Raw genomic sequence first — 11,313 nt, forward strand, 5'->3', positions numbered from 1 at the left:
AAAATTTTTGTCTTCTGTGCCAAATTAAAAAAATAATAGCTTCCTTTTTCATTTGCCTGTGTGCTCACTCAGTTGCTCAGTCGTGTGGGACTCTGCGACCCCACAGACTGTAGCCCAGCAGGCTCCTCTGTCTATGGGATTCTCCAGGCAAGAGTACTGGAGTGGGGAGCATGCCTGCCACGTCAGGATCTTCCTGACGCAGGGACAGAACCCGTATCTACTGCGGCTCCTGAATTGAATCATTACTGCTGAGCCACCAGGGAAGCCCGTTTAATTTGCATAGTTACACACACACAAATGTGGCCTTTTGTGCTTGCTCTCCTCTGTAGAACATCTCAGTAGAAATTCTTCAGAAAATTTGATGAGCGTGATTGAATGAATGCAAAAGAGCCTATTGGCTGAGAGTCAAAGGACAATAGTGCACCGTTTCAGCTGCTGCTACTGAGCTTTCTGAGCTTCTGTCAAGAGAAATCTGGTCCTTTGTCTCCTGTTTTCACCTGTAACCGTTCACCACATTATCCCTCCATGTCGCTCCCATTTTAGTAATAAAATATCTAGTAAAAACTAGGAGGAGGTAGAATCATTCAAGTCGATATGTAAATATTAACACTCATTTTTAAACATTTCACAATGGCCCATGCTTTTGGAAAATCTTGAGATTTTTGATAGGCTTTCTCACAAAAAGTTGATATACCCAAAAAAATGAAACATTACAGTGAAGTTTTAGCACAGAGCCAGCTTGTGCCAACCCAAAGAACAGTAAGGATTTTTCCAGTAGCTTCTGGGATAATCTGTACTGTTCGCCTCTTAGGCAGGTTAGAGTTCACCATCACAGGGCATATCAGACCTGAATTACAGGAGTCACGGCTTGGAACCACAGGACTTTGTTCAACGCTCTGGGCAGAAGTTGTCCAGGGTCAGGCTTGCTGCCCTGGGTAGGGCTTCTCCTCTGGCTTCAGAGAAGATAAGGTCCACACGTCTTCCCCCACTCCCCTCCCCTGGAGGGTCAGTGGAGGTGGACACTGCCAAGCAACTTATACCACAGTTCACATCTTTCTTTCATGTTTTCTTTCAACAAGTTTCACTCTTTACTATGGTCCCAACTGGCCAGCCCCGGTGGACTCCAGGTACATTCCATTAGAAAGCGCACTGGGGAAGAAGGCAAAAGAATTCTGGCAAAATCACAGAATGTGGATAATAATATACCATTTGCAATGGAACATTCACGCATCTCATGGGGGTGCTGTGAGAACCAATTAATGTTTGTAAAGGCCTTTGAGTTCCTCGGAGGAAAGGTGCCACCAGAGCGCTAAGCATTATTGTGAAGGGATTATGTGCACAAATACAATACCAGGAGCCAGGATATGACTAAAAATAAAGCAGAACTTTCTGTGAGGAAGGTAAGGAAGGAAATGCCTCACTGAAAAAGGCTTAACTGTCTTTTAATACAAATGCTTAGGCTACCGGGTAATGGAACAGCAAATCTGAGATTCTATTCTAGGTGAAGGATTATGTTTTCTCGGCATTGTCAAGGTGCTGGGGAACAAAACAAAGTGACTGCTTTACCCGAAAGGAGGTTCGAGTCTTTGAAAAAGAGATTAAGAGGATGTTTGGCTATTGCCCTGTGTCCATCCATGAGGAAAAAGGCAACAGAAAAGCAAATGTTTATTTGCTTTTGGGGGGAAGGGGTTTAAAAAATCGGAAGGAAGGAGACTGCTTCAAATTTTATGGTGGCTCCCAATAAATCTAATGATGAGGATTAAAGCTTGTTAGACACCGAAATAACACTTTTCGTTTGCTTCTTTCTCAAACAAATGCTTCAACATCTGTGTTTGAAATAGCCGAAGTAGTATCTTCTTGCTTGAATATTTACAAAAAATGATAACGTTAACTCTACAAACAAAAACCCTCTACTTTGTCTGTGATATAAGTAAACCAGGCTATATTTATGGACTGGGTCGTATAGTGTTTTCAAAGCCCTCATTAGGCACTGGGTTCATAAAATTCACAGCAGAAATGGGGATGAAAACCCTGTCTCCTCCCAACCCCTCTTTCTGACCCTTTCCTTCTCTTCCACCTGCTTATTTTATAACAAGGCCTCTGGAGTCTGAAGCAGATTAGCAAACAAATAAATCCTTTAATGTCATGGAATACTTTCTGCAGCATAAATGGGATTAATCTGCCAACCCAGCAAATTCTACATTTCAAATACCTCAGCTGCATTAATAAGCCACTCTGCCAACCCCCTAATTTATGGCACAAAGGTCATTTTATTTTCATGTTTGCCCTGGTTAGACTTTCTCCTTTCTTCCCTCCCTTTCCATCTCCCGCTCTCTTGTTTTCCCCCTTTGAAAATGTCCTGTACGCAGCCTTCAGACAAGCATCAAAGAGCACAAATAATAACCTGTGGTTCCCAGAGAAGCCAGAAGAGTGAAGGAAGGTGGGGCCTGAGCCGCCCTTCACCAGCCCCAGAATTTCCCGCGGCCGCCTCTGTGTGGCCCTGGCTGGACAGCGTTGGGCTGAGTGAGGCCTGGACGGCACGGCCAAACGCAGGCGCTCTATGGCCTCGAACCTTGTTTCCCCAAATTTTACTGTAATCATGAAGCAAAGCTGGGCTGGTTCTGTAAACCCTACTCAGACATTTTAAGAACTGCAAATGGGTGGAGTTTTGTATGAATGGAGAAGGCAGGCCGCCTGATCTCTGAGCTCAGAGTTAGAAGGTATCTCCAAGTGCCATTGAATTCAAGGACTTGCTCAAGGTCACAAAGTAAGAGGGTCAAGCGGGTGGTTTACAGTCACTGGTTCTTCCGTCTGCCTGAGCCAGCCTGTTCCCACCCAACCGCACTGCTTCCCTGAGGAAAGGATCGCTGCACTGCTCTCTCACTCAGGAGCCTGAAGGGGAAAAGGCTATTTTGGGGTTATTTACTCAAAAGCCATTGGGTATATTCTGAGTCATATTAACATTTCCCTTTACTCACCCTTTGAAACCCGAACACCATGAGTCACTGTTCTGTCCTCTTGGTTAGTGACCGAAGGGAAATGCTTCATTTTGAGAAGTAGGGCCTCCTGGCTGTTGTGGATATGTTTCTGAGAGTCACAATGGACACAGATGTGATGAAGAGTGAGGCCATAAGATCCATGCAGCTGTGAACCCCAAAGTCCTCATGGCACATGAGCCAGAGAGACTCCTCCTTCCTGAAATACACGGTGTCCATCAGGCCTTTAAGCTAAAATAGTAGGAACAATGGGGTAAGGAAGAGCAAGATCGTAAGCATGTTTCTCAAGAACAGTCATGACATCAGGACCTTTCATTGTAAGATAGCAAAGCTTAACAAATGAAGTACAGGAACATTCCACACAATGGATGGATCTTAGCAACAGGATACTGAATGAAAAAGAGGGTCCCCAAAGGCCACATGACACCCTTTATATAGGTTAAAGCATGGTTTTAAAGCCATGAGCAGTTTAGGAAGACAATGCAACTACACAGAAAGAAAAGGAGTTAACGGGCTCAGGATTCAAGATGGTGGGGAGGAGAGACGTGATGCCAGCTGGGAAATGTATGAGTAGATATGAGTTATTTTCTGGTCCTGCTTTCGTTTGGGAGATGGGTTCATAGATGGTAAGTATTTACATAATACATTTACATGTTATTTACAAACCTAGGATTTAGCAGGCACATTATTTCTATTAATACTTGCATGTATGTGAGCTAAGTCACTTGTCATGTCCAACTCTTTGCAACTGCATGGACTGTAGCCTGCCAGGCTCCTCTGTCCATGGGGATTCTCCAGGCAAGAATACCATGTGGCTTGCCATGCCCTCCTCCAGGGGACCTTTCCGACTGGAACCCAGGGATTGAGCCCACATCTGTTTATGTCCCCTGTGTTGGCAGGCGGGTTCTTTACTGGTAGCACAGCCTGGGAAGCCCCTCCCCACTGATAACCACCAGTTTGTTCTCTATGTCTGTGAACCTGTTTCTGTTTTGTCATGTATTCCTTTGCTTTACCTTTCAGATTCCGCACATAAGTAATGAGTATTTATCTTTCTCTGATTTCGCCCACTAAATATAATGTTCTCTAGGTCATCCATGTAGCTGCAAATGGCATTATTTTATTCTTTTTTATGGCTAAGTCATATCCATTTCTTTATCCATCTTCTTTATCCATTCATCTGTTGCTGAGCGCTTATATTGCTTCCATGTCTTGGCTATTATAAATAATGCTGCAGTGAACACTGGGATGCATGTATCTTTTCAAATCTTCTGTATCCACATCTTCTTTATCCATTCATCTGTTGCTGAGTGCTTAGGTTGCTTCCATGTCTTGGCTATTATAAATAATGCTGCAGTGAACACTGGGATGCACGTATCTTTTCAAATTACTGTTTTCATTTTGTCTGAGTCTTTTTAATTGATCACAAATATTACAAAACTTTAATCCAACTTTAACTCATTCTTCTTAAAGCAGCTGTGCCATCCCAGGTGTCCCTTCTGTCAGCCAACATCTATCAACAGTTAAAACACATCAGCTTCTCTCTTCCTGGAATCCATTTACAACATGAGTTTTTTAGAGATGTCCAAGGCTGTTTATGGCAACATTGTACTAGCAAAAGCATGAAAAAATCCTAGAAACAGCCCAAAGGTGTATCAATAAGAGAATGATTGAATAAATTACGGTATAGCCATGCTGTGCACGCATGTAAAAAGAACAAGAGACAGTTTTATAGTGATAGCTAGCTACCAGCCGTGTGTTAAGTGCACTTATACAGGTTGTCTGATACATTCTCGGCCAGTCAGTTGTCAACCAGGGACGGTTGAAAACGGGAGATCTAAGAGGTCAAGTAACTTGCCCAGATTACACAACTAGCACAGCTAGGCTTCAAGTCACGAAAGTGTGTAAATGTGTGAAACGTTTTGAGAAATACGTACCAAGGTTGCAATAGCAGTTATTACTCTAAAACATGGTCAAGTTATGGATGTTTTTGCTTGGCTTTAAAATAAAAAGAACAAAGCTTGTGTGTCTCAGACCCATTCCTTTCTTCCTGGCTGTTCCCACTGCTCCCAGGTAAGCCCAGGTTTTGTCCTCTCATGCTTGGTTTACACACTAGTCTCCTGGGCTCTGCTTTTTCTCTAAACATCCTATCTGACCCGTCCCTCCAGCGGGTACCCTGCCTTCCAAGAAAGTCCTGCTCTTTGGGCTGGATTCACCTGACCACCTCTTAATGATTCAAACGTTTCTTTGTCCAGGGTTCAATCTGACCAGCTCTGCTGCAAGCAGCCTCATCTTTTCCCTTCCCCTCACTGTTCCACGTTTCTGCCCCTTCGTGTCCTGACATGGTTTGCGGCCTCACCCGCTAGGACCCCACCGTCCTTCTTTTCAGCTCTCAGCCAAAGACCACCGCTTCATAAAACTGTCCCTCCATGGCTCTGCCAACTTTCAGTACTGCCCCCTCTCCATGCCTTGCTGTGGCATCTGGGCCATTCATTTTGGTACTGTGTTCTTGTGGTTTTTAATATATTTAATTTATTGGGTGTTTAACAAATATTTTATTTATTTGGCTGCATTGGGTCTTAGTTTTGGCATTCCAATTCTTAGTTGAGGCATGTGGGATCTAGTTCCCTGACTAGGGATCGAACCCAGGTCCCCTGCTTTGGGAGCCTGGACTCTTAACCATTGGACCAGTGAGGAAGTTCCTATTATGCTTTATTCCTTTTAGGAATAAAGTGACTCTTAAAGGCAGACAGCACCTGTTGTCCTTTTTTGAAACATTCAGCACTGTGTTCTCTCTCTACCTGCTGTCCAAGAAACATATATTTAATAATGTCAGTGAATTAACGTGGCCATGTTTAAAATAGCAAGCTTACGGATACTGTCCGTAAACAGAATCATAGATGACTTAACTGAAATATAAAACACATAAGCATTACTGCCAAGTAAATCTTCCCCTGTTGTTACACCAGTCCCTCCATGACTGGCCTTCTCATCCTTGAACCGAACCCCTTCCATGGCATTGCTACCACACCTGTCCAGCTGGATGCTCACGGGAGCGTCTGCCTAGAACTCACCTTGGATTTTGGACTAGGTTTGAACCTTTAGCTAGTGGTATTTATCTTCCATCCCCAAGCTATCCAGGGGCCCACCCAGAGTCACCTCATTAGCATAAAATCAGGCCAGGTTGAAAGGGGATGATCCCCTGGAGAAGGAAATGGCAGCCCACTGCAGTATTCTTGCCTGGAAAATTCCATGGACTGAGGAGTCTGGCAGGCTCCAGTCCATGGGGTCGCAAAGTCAGACACGACTGAGTGACTAACATATATATATATTGAGAATATATATATATTGAGAAGAGCACAAGACACTCTGCTCGCCCCAGGAGGAAAGTACGAGGGTTTTAGGAGCCCTGTGCCAGGAACCGGGGATGAAGACCAAATATGTATTTCTTATTATATCACATTATCACACCCTCAAACACAAAACTCACACCTACCTTTTAAGGTGGTAAAGGATAAAAATGAAGTAACGTGTGTGTGTGTGTGTGTGTGTGTGTGCACACGCACGTGCGTGTGTAACCCAGACCCCCTCAAAGCTCAGGGGCCTTTCCTTCCCACCTCCCTCCCAGCTCTGGTTCTAAGCACAGGGCATAGCCTCCCTACGTGCACGTCCTTCTGCCCTTTAAACACATCCTGTGGAAATTTGAACAATTCAGAGACGTTTTTCTGAACAGGCATCACCTGTTCTTTTTCACAAGGATTATTTATGTGTTCAATCTGACACTTGTTGTTTCTTTTTTTCCTCACAGAGTTTCCCTTTCTTGTGAATCATATTCCTGGCCAACAGGGGCATACTTATCATTTTTTCCTGAACTTTCCAAAGCCTGTTTTCCGAAGTCCAGGACTCACGTCAGCTCAGCCTGATGGTCCCTTTCCTCTGTTTGACCAGGAATGACGCAGTCATTTTTGCTCGAGGTTCCTGGAAATTACACAATAGCCATTAAGTTCTTTTTCGTCAGATTTAAGTCAAGAATAGAAGTTCCCTTGTTGCTTCCTCTGTCTTCTTGGTGATGAGGGCATTAGGAAGACTGGCAAGGACTTACCACATGGTTTACTTTTTTTCCTGTACCTTTTTTATTTTTAATTGAGGTATAGTTGATGTATAATATCATGTGGTTTACTTTGAGCAGACTAAGACTTCTGCTAAAATCTGAAACTTTGATGCTGGTCTCCATCATCGCCTAATTTACCTGTTAATTATCTGATATGGATAAAACATTTTCTCACTTGACTTTCAGAATAATAAAACAGTAATAGCTTTACATTTATTGTGCATTTTCAATGTGTATACCAGGCACTTGTAAGAGCTTTAAGTACAACATAATTTTTAAGCTTAAAAGCAACTCCATGCTTTTATATATATATATATATAACTTAGTTTAAAAAAGAAGGATATCCTGTCATTTGTGACATCTTGGATAGACAGCGAGGGTACAATGCTAAGTAAAAAAAGTCAGAGAAAGATAAATACTACATGGTATCATTTATATGTGGAATCTTTTTTTAAAAAAACAGATACTGTGTGTGTGCTAAGTCACTCCAGCCATGTCGGACTCTTTGTGACCCCATGGACTATAGCCTGTCAGGCTCCTCTGTCCATAGGATTCTCCAAGCAAGAATACCGGAATGGCTTGTCATTTCCTCCTCCAGGGGATCTTCCCAACCCAGGGATTGAACCCATATCTCTTAAGTCTCCTGCATTGGTAAAGGCAGGTTCTTTACCATTAGTGCCCATCTTTTTTTTTTCTTTTTAAATAGATACAGAGAGTAGAAAAGAGGTTGCCAGAGTCTAGGGAGTGGAGGAAAGAGGTTAGTAAAAGGGCACTAACTTTAATTTTGTGACTCTAGTTGATAACACTGTATTGTACAGTTGAAATTCGCTAAGAGAGTAGAACTTAATGTTCACACCAAAAAAAAAGGCAAATGTGAGGTGATGCATGGGGGAAATCATTTCACAATGTACACATACATATATCAAATCATCACACTGTAGACTTTAAATATCTTACAATTTCATTTGCCAATTATACCTCAAAGCTGGAAAAAAAAGCAGTCAAAACCAACCCCATAAGGTAGGTGCTATTATTAGTTCCCATTTTACAGATATGGAAACTGAAGCACAAAGACTTTATGGAATTTACCTAAAGCCACGAGGCTTGCAAGTAGGACAAGGAGGATTCTAAGCTGTCTCAAGCCACCACTCTTTATGGCTTCTCCTGCTTGGGTTCTAACACCAGTTCCCTAACTCACCAGCTGCCTGATCTTGGGGAAAGTTGCTTAAAGTATGAGTCTCAATCGCCTCATTTGCAAAACTTGGAATAACAATATCAGCATTGTAGGGATTGTCATGAAAATGAAGTGAAGTGTGAAGGGGACACCAGAGTGTCACAGCACCCTGCCACCCACATCTTCTCTGCTCCCAAGCTGCTCCCTCTCTTCACGTGTTCCTAGTCTGACGTCAGATTCCATCATATAATCAATGCATACACTTGTGTTGTTTCCCTAAAAAGATATTGCGTGGTAGTGTGTCTTTGTATAAATGGCATCGATGAATCAAGGAAGTATATCATTTCCTTGTGCATTTGTTTTGTCTGGCTAGTGTATTGATAATTTAAGGGGCAAGAGACATATCTTGAATTTGTTTGAGTTCTTTCAAAGCCCAATGTTGAATCTCACACTCTCTAAATACTCGATAAACAGTTGTTGTCCTGTGCTTAATAGCTCAGTTGAGTCCGACTCTTTAGGACCCCATGGACTGTAGCTTGCCAGGCTCCTCTGTCCATGGGGGTTCTCCAGGTAAGAGTTCTGAAGTGGGTTGCCATGCTCTCCTCCTGGGGATCTTCCCAACCCAGGGATTGAACACAAGTCTCCTGAACTGTAGGCAGATTCTTTACCATCTGAGCCACCAGGGAAGCCCAAGAATACTGGACTGGGTAGCCTATTCCTTCTCCAGAGGATCTTCCTGACCCAGGAATGGAACTTGGGTCTCCTGCATTGCAGGCAGATTCTTTCCCAGCTGAGCTACCAGGGCATATTAGTGTTTGCCCATAAAAGCAAATGTAGCAGCTCTGCACTGTGCTAAGTAAAAGATGCTTTTTTTCCACCCCCAGTGCAGGATTGTATTCTCCTCCAGGGTCATTTTTCCTTCCATCAGAGAGGGGGAGGAGGGGGCCAGGGCAGGGGGCAGCACTTTCAGGAGGGTGTAGAGAGAACAGCCACCCAGTGCTCAGCTGCCAAGTCCTCTGCGCCCAGCCTTGCCAGGTGACACTATAAGGAAGCAGAGGAGGCCACTAGCTGGAGGGGGAGGTGGGTGGACTTGTCTGGACGCGGCACTGAGCTCCAGAGCTGCAGAGTCCGCAGGAAGACAGAAGGACACAGCTGAATTCTCTCCTCTGAGGTTTGGGGCACGTGTGTGCTGGGCTTGCGCATCCCGCCCCCACTTGTGTGTGCTCATACAGTCATGTCCGACTCTGCAGACGTGCTTCTGCCAACGTCTCGGCGGGACTCGATGAGAGGACGGTCAGGAAGCAGCCCTGCTGGGAGAGAGGGCAGCTGTCCACACCAGGGACAGGCTGAGCGCAGGCCGGAGTGACTGGAAGCCAGAGCACTGCAGTGGTATCTTGTGGCTGCAGTTTTCCTGTCTCGCCCACTCAAGACTTTTATGACTCCTGCTGGAAAGCAAGCAAATCAACAAAATTAACTCATCTGAAAGCTGACCTGCTAAACCTGGAGACCATTCTTTCTCCCCTGAAATTAGTAAAGTTCCTAAATTGTTGATCTGTAAGGATGTGAAGTCCTGTCCTGACTCTGGGGACATTTTTGTTGTTGTTTAGTCCCTAAGTCACGTTCAACTCTTTGGGACCCCTAAACTGGAGCCCGCCAGGCTACTCTGTAACTGTAGCTATTCTCCAGGCAAGAATACCAGAGTGAGTTGCCCGTTTCTAATCCAGGGGATCTTCCGCACCCAGGGACTGAACCTGTGTCTTGGGTGTCTGCTGCATTGGCAGGTGGATTCTTACCACTGAGCCATCAGGGAACCCCGGGGGTGTTTTTAATTGCTCTTTAGTGGTTTCAAAATTAGAAAGAGTAGATTGCCAGTTGTACCAGGATTACCTCCTCCTAATTATTAAAAGGGTGACAGAAATAAATTTGTGTGGCACACACTTCTGTAGTATATCTACTGGCTTATAAATATTTTACACAATTACACTAATTGGATTTTGAAAAAGGTCAAGAGTTGCCCGGCTCCTATTGCACACAGAGAAATGTCCCTGTGGGTTTCCAGGGGTTCTTTTTGTTTCTCTTTGCTTTTTCATCTTTAGGTTCTGTTTTGATTGACAGGGCCCAATGCTGGGGTTGCTTATTGTGGGAAACCTGCTTTTCTTTGTGTATTTATAGAAATCGAAACATGCTTCTGGATGAGCTCTGCTTCCTAATGAAAGGCAGCCCTATGTTTGGTTTCTCAAGTCACTCAGCTCCTATTGGGAACTGTCCTCACCATGGGAGTGACCGTGGCGGGTGGCCGCGTTCCCCGCACCCACCCCCAGTCAATGAGAGATTATTCGGTTTGTTAATCAATAAAAGATAAAATCTTTTTCTGCACTTTGTGCTAGAAATGAACACTTATGACTCTTCTCAGATGTCGACCTCAGCGCTCTTCCTGTCCATTCTGCTGGATGACGATGTTGCCAGCTCCAGGGGCAGCGCTCCCTGTGGGTTCACTGCTCCAAGCTCCCGGGCTGCATGCCCCCTGTGGGACCTTGATTCCTGGGAGCAAGGGCCTTTCCCCTTCCCGTGAGGCTTCCTTTCTTTCTGATCTGTTCCCTCAGTACCTAGTTGTTTCCTCCTCTCTCTGGCTCTATCCCCCTTCTGCCAAAACCATTCCTGAAGCCCCACTTTACCTCGTCTCTCCGTGGATGAGACTCTGAATGGCATGACGGACTTTGGAAAACTGTTCAAGAATTATGTTTTCCAGAGTGCCTTGGGATGGGTATCCTGAGTGGCTCAATGGTAAAGAATCCACCTGCCAATGCAGGAGACTCAGTTCGATCCCTGGGTTGGGAAGATCCCATGGAGGAGGAAATGGCAACCCATTCCAGGATTCTTGTCTGGAGAATCCCCAGGGACACAGGAGCCTGGCAGGCTACAGTCCATGGAGTGGCGAAGAGTTGGACACGACTTAGCATTTAAACAACAACGGTACCTTGGAACATTTCTTCTGAGAAACACTTTTCAAGAAAAGGGGTGTCTGGACATTAAGG

The sequence above is a fragment of the Bos indicus x Bos taurus genome, chromosome 17 (genome assembly GCF_003369695.1).
Source record: "Bos indicus x Bos taurus breed Angus x Brahman F1 hybrid chromosome 17, Bos_hybrid_MaternalHap_v2.0, whole genome shotgun sequence".
In the NCBI taxonomy this organism is placed as follows: Eukaryota; Metazoa; Chordata; class Mammalia; order Artiodactyla; family Bovidae; genus Bos; species Bos indicus x Bos taurus.